Source organism: Zonotrichia albicollis, chromosome 8 (assembly GCF_047830755.1).
Source record: "Zonotrichia albicollis isolate bZonAlb1 chromosome 8, bZonAlb1.hap1, whole genome shotgun sequence".
Classification (NCBI taxonomy): Eukaryota; Metazoa; Chordata; class Aves; order Passeriformes; family Passerellidae; genus Zonotrichia; species Zonotrichia albicollis.
The window spans coordinates 39005952-39018232 of record NC_133826.1 but is presented as its reverse complement, the minus strand read 5'-3'; the positions used below and the strand labels follow the sequence as shown (position 1 = coordinate 39018232).

The 12281-nt window shown below is 56.8% G+C and overlaps 2 long non-coding RNA genes across 2 annotated transcripts; both read left to right on the top strand.

Moving 5' to 3' along the window:
* The first annotated feature begins 2568 nt into the window (after positions 1–2568).
* On the top strand, positions 2569–4110 carry LOC141729906 (uncharacterized). Its single transcript, XR_012581470.1, has 3 exons — positions 2569–2672; positions 3865–3885; positions 3974–4110. It is a non-coding gene; the product is annotated as an uncharacterized LOC141729906 (long non-coding RNA).
* Positions 4111–5688: 1578 nt separating this feature from the next.
* On the top strand, positions 5689–6558 carry LOC141729907 (uncharacterized). The gene is made up of 3 exons (XR_012581471.1): positions 5689–5828; positions 6214–6235; positions 6323–6558. It is a non-coding gene; the product is annotated as an uncharacterized LOC141729907 (long non-coding RNA).
* Positions 6559–12281: the final 5723 nt, after the last annotated feature.

Here is a 12281-nt window from a genome sequence, read left to right as displayed (position 1 = left end):
ATCCATTGGAATTTGGGGCTGCAGTGGGGATATGGGGATCCCGTGGGTGGTTGGAGCTGCCGAGGTCCCAGGAAGGATCAGGGGTCCCAGTGTCCCCACGGTCACCCCCTCCCCTTTTCCTTGAAGCTGCCAGGAAGCTCCAGGACAGGTGAGTGGGGGGCTCTGGCTGGGGCTCCACTTTCCTCCTCCCCAGACATGACCCAGACCCCCCCCAATCCCCACAGGATCCCCTGGGAGGAAGGGGCAGTGCTGGACCCCCCACATTGTGGGCACTGAATGGGCAGATGGTGAGTACAGAGGGTGACAGGGACACGTCACCCAAGGGTGTCACCCCCACCCAGGTCCCCACAACTGGTGTCACTCTCAGGGCCCCCACGGGTGTCCCCCAGCCCTGCCCCACCTCGGGATGCACAAGTGACCAACGTGGAGCTGTCGGGACCCAACGAGGGACAGCAGAACCCCTGTGACTACGATGACATGCTGTGACGCTGGGGGCACTGGGGGTCCCTGCCTGAGGGCACCCACCATCTGTGCCCCCAAGCTCCCATGGGTGCTCACCGTGTCTGTTGGGTGGCCACGAGTGGGGGTCCTATGTGGGGCTGCCCAGAGCTCCCCGTTCCAGTGCTCCCAGTGCTCTCAGTGCTCCCAGTACCCAGGGGCTCCCCATTCCCTTCCCCAGAGCCAGGAGGCACAGGACCCTTGTCCCTCTTATTGGACCCAAAATACAGCTCTTTGATTAAGCTGGGAGAAATGGTTTTTGTTTGTCCAGCTCTGTCAATTCAGCTTGGGAAGGAGCCAGGTCCCTGTCAGGTTAAGGAGCAGATTGTTGTTGCTTTCTTTCCAGTAGACCTGGGGCTCTCTCAGTACCCTGGGGACAGGGACAAATTGACAAATTGCTGCATTTCCTGTTTGGTTCCCTCACAGCTGCCCCTGCAGGGCGGGTTTTTAGCCAGCCCTGCTCTGAAAACCATCAAAGGCCTTCACAGGCTCACTGCTTGTGTCACTGTGGCTTTTGTGCTTCTTGCAGAGCTGAGAAAACCACAATAAGAAAAAAACCCAAGAACTTTTTCCACCCACAGAATTCTCACCTCTGCAGCAGCTCTAAAGCTGCCAGAGTCAAAGCCAAGGGGGCAGGGGGGACCCTCAGGTCCTGGCTGCCACCTGGGGCTGGGCAGAGCAGGGCTGGGCAATGGCCATCCCTGTGCAGTGGGGCTGGGCCATGGCTGGGCCTCACCCTTGCATTGACAGGGGTCCCCAGGATGTGCCACCCCCTGGACTGGTTTCCTCCAGGTCACCCCCAGAACAAGATCCTCCCTGGAAAGGAACCCTCTGGATGTGCCTCCCCAGGGCAGAACCCCCTCCTTTCCCATCTGACTCTCAGCACAAATGGCCTCTTCCTGCTTGTCCTGGAAAAGGAAAGTGAAAGTGTTGAGGGAGCACAAGCAGACATCCCCCAAAGCCTCCCCACCCTTACCTGCACCCCTCACACCCCATTTTTCCCCTCCCCTGTGTCCCCCCAACCTGTTCCCTGCTCAGGTGCTCCCCAGGATTGCTTAGCCAGGAACTGGGGCTGAGGGGACCTGGCACAAAAGTGAGGAAAGTAATGGAAATAGAGAAATAGAGGTAAAAGTCAAGAGCAGGGGAGGGACAGAGTTAGAGCTATCCAGAACCCCCATGTGATGCTTGCCCAGAAACAACAATGCTGGGCCCCAGGTCACCCCAAAACCTGAGGCACCCAGGGAAGGAGCTGTGACCCCCGTGCCCCCCCTAGCCACTGCCCATCCCTGACACCCCCATTCCCCTGAGAATTCAACCATGGGACCCCATTTCTTTCAGTTGCCCCTTCCCTAGAGCCCCCATCCCTGGAGTGAAATTCCCCAGGATCTCCAACCCCAAGGAACCCCATCCTGGCTAATTCCAGTCCTTGGGACCTCCCTTCCCTTTGGGACATTGATACCCCCAGGACCCCCATTCTCACAGAGCCCTCCTTTCCCCTGACACCCTCATCCCTTGGCCACCACCCCATTATCACAAATCCCTGGAGGCCAAGTTGTTCTTGGACCCTCATTCCTGAGTCTGAGTCCACCCAACACTTGGGGCCCCAATTTCCATGGGATCCCATCCTGGTAATTCCAGATCCGGGGACACCCCTTCCCTTGGGGACATTGATACCCCCAGGACCCCAAATCTCACAGGGCCCCCATTCTCACAGGGCCCCCTTTAACCCTGGCACCCACATCCTTGGCCACCACCCCATGATCAGAAATCCCTGGAGGCCACGTTGTTCATAGACCCTCATTCTCTCATCTGAGTCTACCTAACCCTTGGGACCCCCATTCCCCTCGGACCCCATCCGTGGGCATCCCAATCCCCTGGACACCCGTCCCTGGCTCCCTACACAGCCTCAGCCTCCAAATTCTGGCAACACCATGTCCCCACCATGTCCCACCATCACCCCCATGTCTCACAAGGTCCCCAGGCTGCCCCCATCCTGTCCCCATCCCACCCCCACCAAGGGCCACCTACACGTGGGGACAGACGTGACCTCGCTTCCTTCCCCTTCATCCGAAGAGCCGCCAGCCAGGGGAGTGGTGGCCACAGCAGTGAGTGACAGCCAGTGCACATGGCTGGGGACACTGGGATGGCCGGGAAGGTGGCGCTGCTCCTGTGGGGTGAGTGCCCTTGGCAGGGGCCTGACACCCCAGGGAAGGGCCCTGGTGAGGCAGAGACTGGTGGAGGGGTGTCGGATCTCAGGATCTCAGTCCTGAGGTGCTGAGCCACCGAGACCACCTTGGGGGGCTCGGGAGTCCTGGGATGTTGCCAGAAGTGTCTGGTAGCTGGACTTTGGTCCTACACAGGAGGAGACGACAAGGATGAGGGCTTCACCAGGGTGAATGGTGAAGGGATTAGTTAATTAGAGGGTGAGACACAGGGTTTAGGATTTATGTACAGGGGGGTTTAGAGAAGTAAGATGGAGGAATTGGGGTGTGTCCTGTCCTCCTTCTTCTTCTTCTTCTCCTCCATCTTCTTTGGCCATGGTGGCATTTTTGGATTGGTTATTACTGAGAGTGCACCGAGTAATAAGAATAAATGGTATTGGGGAAAAATGATAAATATTGTACACGTAACAATGGGTATAAAGATACGTGGCTGCCCCGGAGGGCAGACAGTGTGCTCATGGCTGACTGCTGAGCAGATCTCTGTTCGGCTGAAAGAACAGCTTTTAGATAAACAATTAATAAACATAAAAACCGAAAGAAGAACTGAAGCCTCTTCTCGTCCTTCGATACGCGGGCTGCCCCAAGGCCACCTCGGGCCTTTCCAGGCCCCTCAAACAGCCGAGATAACCGGACAGAGGGGGGGGAGGGCACAGTGGGGCTGCTGGGTCCCCTGAGGTCCCCAGTGCTAGGAGAGTCAATGCATGAGGTGACCAGGGTCATGGAGTGGCTTTGGGGACAGGAGAGGTGGTTAAGGAACATGGGGACAATAACAGGGGGATGGAATTTTGGAAGCATCATGGGACTGGTGAAGGTGTGGGGACATAGACAGGGTGCCAGGAGGGCCAGGACAGGAATTAGGGGAAAAGCACCATGCAGAGGGGCCCTGGGTACAGAGACTATGGGACTGGTGGGCGTGACCTGTGCCAGCATGGGATGGTCCTGGCATCGCCATTCCCACGGTGTCCACGGTGTCCCTGTGTCCTGCCTCAGCCTAAGGTGGCCCTGTAGCCCCAGTTCCTAAGAGGTCCGTGCCACTCTGGTGTCCCCACAGGACAAATCTGGGGATGATACCAAAACCCGAGCTCAGGATGCCGCTGTACCTACAGAGTCACCCCCACTGAGCCCTGTCCCTTCTCCCTTCCAGCCCAGACCCTTGGCTTTGCTGGTGAGTCCTCAGGGGATGCCATGACCCAACCCTACTGTCCCCAGCCCCACGCTGGTCCTGGCAGGCTGGTGTCCCCTGTCACATTCAGGCACCCAGACCACCTGGATCGTCGTGGAGCCCCCCTGGATGCCAGCGGTGCTGTGGGACCGGGTGACACTGACCTGCCAGGGCTTGGGGACCTCCAGTGCCACCACCTGGTAAAAGGATGGGCAGCGCTGGGGGCAGCAGGGATGTGATCGCCTCACTGTCACTGAGAATGGCACCTATGAGTGTAACAGAACCAGCACTGGGCTCAGCCTCCCCATGAGAGTCTTAGACGGTAAGAGGGGTTTGGGTGTCCCCAGCCTGGCACCTGCGGGGACCCCAAGGGCTCTGGGTGGCCTGCACTCCATGGGTCACCTCCTGTGTGACCAGAGCCCATCCCCTGCTTATGGGGACATCCCAAAGCATGCCAGTATGGAGGGGCCCCTGAATTGAAATTGGGGACCCTTAGTGTGGTGGCTGTGACCAACTGGGGGGGTCCCTATTGGGTGGTGCCTTCAGGACTCTCCAAGCCCTCCTGTCTTGGACCATCCAAGCCCTCCTGATGTGACAGGACCCACTTGTTCCCCAGACTGGCTGGTGCTGCAGGTGCCAGCAAGGCCACTGCTGGAGGGGGACACGGTGACACTGCGCTGCCGGGACCAGCAGAACAACCTGGTCACCTGGGTGTCCTTCTACCATGAGGAGAAGCAGCTGGTGCAGCTCCGAAATGGGACAGAGCTGACCCTGTTCCCTCTGAAGCTGCACCACAGTGGGTGCTACTGCTGCAAGGGTTGGGTGAAAGACAGGGAGTGGGTGGTGTCTGCGCCAGTGACAGTGACAGTGCACGGTGAGAACCCCACAGCTTCCACCCCAACACCCCCACAGCCCCTCCCCAAGGATTTGGGGTCGCTGTCCCCACTGCCTCCAATCTCCTGCCCTGAGCTGCTCCCTCTGCAGGTGCTGGAGAGTCCCCCTGAGCCATCTTTCAGGTCCCCCTGACTCAGCTGCCTCAGCACCCCCAGGCCCCTGCGGCCCCTAGTCCCCCTCCTGCTCGTGGACAGGCAGGTGGTGGGGGGCCCGCAGGGGTCCTGCAGCTGCTGGTGCCCGCAGTGGGGGTCTCCCAGTCAGGGAATTACAGCTGCCAGGTGTGCTCTGAAGGGGGGGGGTGGTGCAGAAGAGCAGAGCCCAGCTCCCCATCACGGTGCGCAGTGAGTGCGGGGATGGGCACAGGGAGTCCCCACAGGCTCCTCAGGGTCCCCTGCCTTGGCACCTCCATGTTCCCCAGACACTTTTCTTGGGTCCTTCCACCACTTCCCTTGTCTCCTCACACATCCATGGCGTAACACTGTCCCCAGTATCCCCCATCACACTCATGCCTTCCTGTCCCTATCCCCCCACACCATCTGCCAGCCCCTCCCTGTGCCCTCAGCCCTGTCTCTGTCCCTTCAGTGCCCGTGGCCAATGCCACCATCACCCCCGGTCCTCTGGCACACCAGGTGCGTGCAGGTGACCCCGTGACCCTGCGCTGCTCAGTGCAGGTGGGCTCAGCACCCGTCACCTTCACCTGGCTGCACAACGGGCAGGAGGTGGCCCAGGGTCCCCTCCTGGAGCTCAGGGCCATCGATGTTAGACATTCAGGCACCTACCAGTGTGTGGCGGCCAACCAGCTGGGACAGGATGGGCACCGTGTGTTCCAGGCACTCAGCCCTGAGCTGGCACTGATGGTGATAACATGGGGACACAGAGACACAGGTGGGGTCACACAGGGTCACCGGGGAGTGCAGGACTGCTGGGGTGATGGGTGATCCTGATGTGTCTCCCTCTGTTTCTTGCAGTGGCTGCAGGGGTCGGTGGCGCCCTTCTGTTCCTGCTTCTGCTCGTGGGTGTCATTGTGGCCTGGCACTGGTGGCACCGTGTGGGTGGGTGACAATGAGGGGACGGGGGTCCCAGGGAGGTGTAGAGGCCCCCAGAGCTGGGGAGCAATAGGGCAGCATCCACAGCCCCAGAATTATGACCTTGCCCAGGGGTCCTGCAGGGTTTGGGGAGGTGCTGGCATGTCCTGCAGGGATGTTGGGGTTTCTTTCAGGGGCTCTGGGGGCTTTTGGAGGGTCTCTGTTCCTGTTGGGCTTTGGGTTCTTGAGGCTGAGTCGGCCTCGGGAACTGGAGAGGTTCATGAATTCTGAGGGGCTTCAGCCATGCTTGGGGATCCTGAGAGAAAATGAGGGTCTCAGGGGGGTACAGGGTTCCTGAGAGGGATCAGGGCCCAGGGACCCCACAGTCACCCCTCTCCTCTTTTATTTGCAGCTGCCAGGAAGCAACAAGAAAGGTGAGTGGGGCTCTCCAGCCATGTGTCCCCTATTACCCAACCCCACAACTCTCCAGCCCCTTCCACACATTGTCTTTATTCCCATAGGGCTCCCCCAGATCCAACGCCCCCCCCAGAGGAGGGGAAGGTTCCATACACCCACGTTGTGAGCAGCGAACAGGCACGGCGTGAGTACAGTGATGAGGAGGACAGTGACATATCACCCACTTGTGTCAATCCCCACCTTGGTCCCTACAACTGGTGTTTTTTGCAGGGCCCCCCAATGTCACTGTCCCCCAGGATCCCCAGGAGGCCTACATGGCCGTGGGGATCCCACGGGCGACCATGGGAACCCGGTGACATCTACGGGAATGTGCTGTGACACTGGGGGAAACTGGAGGGCACTGGGGGTCCCCACCCATGGGCACCCACTCGTGTGTGTGCTGCCGCTAAAAACTGCCCCTCTCCCTCCCTATGGAGGCACAAATATCCCAAAGGGCTGAGAGAAGAACAATTTCCTGAAACAGCAACCAGACAGAATACAACCAAAAGCAACAGGAACAAAGTTCAGAGTCCCAGGGGTTGGAAGGAGGAATCCTAGGAAGGTGGAGGAAACCTGCTGGGGAGAGTTTCCAGGGTTTGTTTGTTGAGAACAGGGCCCTGGACCTTCCTTGTTCTGATGGCCAAAGCGGTCTTCAAGAGGCTCTGGATTCTTGTGTTCCCTGTCCCGAACCCCTCCATTGCCCTGTTGCCCACACAATGATGTCCAAAGGCCCTGTGGGGATTCCAGAGCTTCCCCTTTTCCAGGGCAGTCAGGATCAGGCCATGGCATAGGGTGGGGGAGTCAGCAACAGGAAAAGTTTGATGTCTGGAGACATTTTGAAATAGCTGTGAATGGCAGGGGTGGGTCAGGCCTTGCTTTTGCTGAGACAGGGCCCCGTCTGTCCATCAGTCTGTCAGCCCTTGTACACTGGGGACAGTGTGATGCTCTGCCAAAGCCGGTTCCTGAGTAGCTGGGTGACCAGAAGTGCCAGCTGGGGAGAGGGCCTTTGGTGGCCCAACTGGCTTAAAAGGCAGAGCATGAGGTGGCCAAGTCCCTGAGCATGTGTCCTTAGGGAGTGTCTTTCCTATCCATGCTGAAACCCAGGAGTTTTTAAGTATCTTGGTATAGGGAGAAATATCTGCCAAGGAAAGTGGAAACTTTGCTACAATAAGAAGACCAATCGCTAAAAGCATTTTTATTTCAAAAATGATGCTGCATCCATGCAAAAATGTAGGAAAAAGAAATAAACTTTTTTTATGAGGAAATTTATAAAAAAAAGAACAGAATAAACAATACAAAACCAGAACATTTCCTTCTTCTCAGTGCTCTTTGTTCATCTTTGGTGCAGTTACAACTGCAGCCAGCAGGGGGCAGGGCAGAGAGCACTCCCGCCCAGCAGGGGGCGCCCCGGTCCAGCTCCATCCCCTCAGGGGCCATGGCGGCCTGGGACGGGAGGGAGGAGAGGAAATCGCTCCTTTTGCAAACTCACGGGCACCAATCGCTCCCGGCACCACCACCGGCAGCGGGTAAAAGCCGCCAAGGCAGCAGGTTGGATCCCAGTGCCCAGTGGCAGCGTAGCAGTGTCCCGGGGCCAGGCACACACCCTGCACAACACCCGTGAGCACTCTCCATGATCTCAAATGGAAGGAAGGCAGAACCTGACCCCAGGCAGGTCTCAGGTCCACAGCAGCACCTCGGGTGGCTTTATGCCACAATTCATGCAAGCCCTCAGCCTTTCACTCCCTTTTCCTCTTTCAGCCTGGGAAGAGCAGCTCTGCGAATGTTGAATTCCTTTGGGATGTTGAGGAGCTCAGGCAACTGCAGAGCATGTTTGGAGTTCCTGCTCTTCCTGGCCACTCCTGGTCCCAACTCAGAAGCCACAGGGGGATGAGGCGGAGGAAGAAGAGAGCAGAGCCACAGCCCCGAGGGCTCTGCAGCAGTAGCTGGAGCACAGGGACAGCCCGAGATGGGAGCAGTGCCTTGGGATGGCAAAATGGGGCACAACTGGAGATGATTGGGCCAATGCCCCTGTTTTGCTCTGGGTGCTGCAGACCCTTTAGGAGGCATTGTAATTAAGCCAGGGTCCTAAAATTCAGCAGTGCTCCTAAAGCATCCCTGTTCACAAACACAGGGCTCCACTGTCTCTCCTGGGGATTTTGGGCTACACAAGGCAGCACTGGATACAATTTGCGAGTCAGATGCTGCCAGCTCTGCCCACAAGGAGCTTTTTAGGCTGCCCCGAAGGTTTTTGCTGCTGCTGGGGATGATTCTGTACGGGTGCCATGTGGCCGCTGCTTCCCACTGGTCGGCCAGGAAGGCCGAGCTGGAGCAGCGGCTGAGGCGGGAGTGGCTGGATGAGGAGGCCCACGGGAACAGCACCTGGCCATGCAGGTGGAGCAGGAGCGCTGGGAGTACCGCAGGGTGCTCAGGTGAGGCCCACGGGGCAGGGACATGTTGGGGCACCACTTGCCATTCCTGCTCCTCCGACATTTTGGGACACAGCAGTGACACCCAAACCCCTCAGGGCTCGGGCACAGCCTCACAGGAGGTCCCGGGGTGATTCCGATGCTCCTGGGCTCGTTCCCAACAAAGGGCAGCGCTCCGGGAGCGGTCGGCAAATCCTGAAGGAACCATCCGGGGCTGCTGGAGCCCGAGTGCTACGGGCAAGGACGGCCTGAGGGAGCCGGGCCCCGCACAGCCGGCGCTGCCCCAGGAACGTCTCATCCTGCAGGAGCTCGGCAGCCTCTGCCGGTGCCGGCCCCGGGGCTGTCGGGGGGCGCGGCCGGAGGGTCCGGGGAGCAGCGGGTGGGAGGGGCCGGGATGGAGGGACCGGGACCCCACTGGGGAGCCCCGAGCGTGGAGGGAGGGAAACGGCGGAGGGGAGACCCCGGGACAGGGGGGAGCAGAGACCCTGCGGTGGGGTCTGCGGAAAGGAGGGACCGCAATGGTGGTCCCGGAGCACCGGGAAGGGGCCCAGCTGCCATCACGCTGCGAGTGCCGGGACGGTCACGGGGTGTCCGAACCGACTGTGGCAGCGTGCCCGAAGCCACTGTCGCGATGTGTTGGGACTGAGCGTTGCCAGAGTAAGGCCCCCACAACTCCGGGAAGTGGAGGGGTACCCTGGAAGGGGTGCAGCTGGTGTGGGGCAGAGCCCTGTCTATTCCCTATGCCTTGTGCAGATGAGGAGAGCAGGGAAGGAACAGCTTTGGGGCCACCTGGAATCCAGACAGGGTCCCTGCCCACAGCCCCACCACGGCTGCGGGGTAAACCCCCTGCTCGATATTTCCATCCTTTTCTCTCTTGTCTCACAACTGAGCCAGAACCAAAAATGAGAATGATACTTTCTGGGATGTTCTAAAGGGCTGCAGGTTTGAGACAGGAAGGAGGAGGTCCTGGTCAGATTGTTGAGCAGATTGTTATTGTCTTTGCAGGATTTTTGGGTCTCTCCCAGTCCCTTACCTAGAAGGACAAAGTGATCAATTGCTGCATTTCTGGACTTGTTCCCCTACAGCTGCTTTTTTAGGGGAAGTTTCCAGTCAGTCCTGCTCTGAAAACCACCAAAGGCCACCTCAGAGCCACTGTTTGGGCTCCCTTTGAGTTTTGTGCTTCTTGCAGGGCTGAGCAAACCACAGGCAGGCCTTTTTCCCCCACAGAATTCTCATCTTTGCCGTATGTGAAAAACATGTTCTCTCTCCTGTGAAAATTTTAGAAGTTTAAAAAACGACAATAGGAGACAAGGACCATAGAGCAAAGGTTGTTATGAGTGGGTGCATCTTGGCACTCAGCCAAGAGCACACTTTACTTCGGGGATACCTCTTAAATACCTTTTCCCTTAAATCAGCCTCTTGCATATTCATATACACTTATGCATAGAAAAGCTTTTCCCCAAACTAATTTACATTCCAAGGATTGTTTAGCATGGCTCCTCCTTGGATCCGGCTTTTTAGAGCATTATTCCTTGGTTGTGCTTTTAGCCGTTTCTTATCATCATCTTAATTTCTGGGCCTGGGTCCACACTGTCTTCAGGCGGTGAGTGCTGATAGTTGGCGTATCTGTAGCTAGTGTCCTCATCCTGTCTTCATCAGATGTTATCCCATCCAAGAAGGCATTTTAACACAAGCATTCTTATATCAGCTATTTCACAAAGCTTAATTAACAACAGAAATAAAAATTATATCTTTGTAACAAAGTTACTTTAACATTACAGACATAAATTCCATTTTAACATTTGTGAAAATCCAGTAATATATCCATGTATTTACAATACTTGGTGTGCTGGTTTGACCAGGAAGAAGTGGGAATTCTGGGATGCTGTGGTCAAACCAATGGGTGCTCGGATTTTGATATTGGCACCTGGTGTGGCCAGTGGGGTTTGGACACACCTCCGAGAACACACAGGGGTTAAAAGCAGAGCTTCGTCCATGTGAGTTTCTCTTGGGACTTCGAGGGAAGGAGGTCAGATCTCCTTCCCCTGTCCAGCCGCTGCTGCTGGGTGGGGGAGGGGCAGCCATGCGGTAGGCCTGGGCCTGAACAGAGATGGGGGGTGAAGAGGCCCTTGAGGATGGAAGGGTGGAGGAGCCCCAGGAGACATCGGGCAGCCATGCCCCCCCCTCCCCCCCCAGGAGAGAAAGAGGGAGAGCTGGCCACCAAATGTGATAGCAGCCAGCCAGGGAGGAGAAGGGGAGAGTGCAGCGAGAACGTGCGAGGCAGGGCAGTGTGGGAGTGCCGGAGCTCTGGGACAGGCAGAGACTGAAATTTTTAACCCTTTCCTTACACGATTGAGACCTTGCAAAAATGCTGATCCTCCTGGAGCTAAATAAGAAGAGAGATAAGAGATGAGATAACAAAGACTAGACCCGAGGGAAGTGGAAAAGACTGGCTGAGTGTAAGGAGAGATGACAGAGTGGCCTTTTGGCTAGACTTTTCTTGTGTAGCCATAGACTGAACCATTTTTATTCCTTTGACACAGAGACTGCATTTAGAGGGAGGCAGTGCCTCAGAACCCGGAGGGTTCAGTGTGGGTACCCCTAAGCCCCAGGGGGTGAAAAAAACTTGGGGTGCACAGATGTCCCGAAAGAGAGACTGTGCCTTTTTTTGGAGTAAGACAAGGCATCCTTAAAAGACAGCCCTAGAAGCAGCTCTGGTCCATGCACAGTGGTGAGAGCACTAGGCATGGAAAGAAGATGTCACAGATGGCAAAAGGACTTTCCGGGTGGTGCTGAGTGACATGGAAGCACACGAGGTTTTAGCGTGTTTCCAGGAGAAGCCTATGGTGCAAGAAGGACTCCTCTCCTCTCCTCTTCATGAACTGAGGATTGAATATTCTAAAGGGTGGTGCCGGACTGAGAGTTAGTGATTTGGGAGAAGGTATTGCATTAGGAAATTTGGTGGGGGGAGGAGGAAAGTGCTTTTGTAAGGTTTTCATTTTTTTTCCCCTTATAGTTTTTTCCCCTCTTTTTTTCTTGTTAACTCTTTTTTTCTTATTAACTTTAGTTAATAAAGTTTTCTTTATTTCTAAGCTGGAGCCTGCTTTGTTTATTCCTAGTCACATCTCACAGCAAACACCGGAGAGAAGGTATTCTCGTAAGAACACTAGCTTTGTGCCAAGCCTAAACCATGACACTTGGTGAGAGGGACAAAGTGATCAATTGCTGCATTTCCGGTCTGGTTGCGTGACAGCTGGCCCTGCAGGGGGGCTTTCCAGTCAGCCCCGCTCTGAAAACCATCAAATGCCCTCACAGAGCCACTGCCTGGGCTCCCTTTGGGTTTTGCACTTCTTGCAGGGCTGAGTAAACCACATCCAGGCCTTTTTCCACCACAGAATTCTCAGCTCTGCAGCAGCTCTAAAGCTGCCAGAATCAAAGCCAAGGGAGCAGGGGGGACCCTCAGGTGCTGGCTGCCACCTGGGGCTGGGCAGAGCAGGGCTGGGCAATGGCCATCCCTGTGCAGTGGGGCTGGGCCATGGCTGGGCCCCACCCTTGGCTGGCCACTGGCTTCAAGGAGCAGGAATTTGGGAGCTCCTTC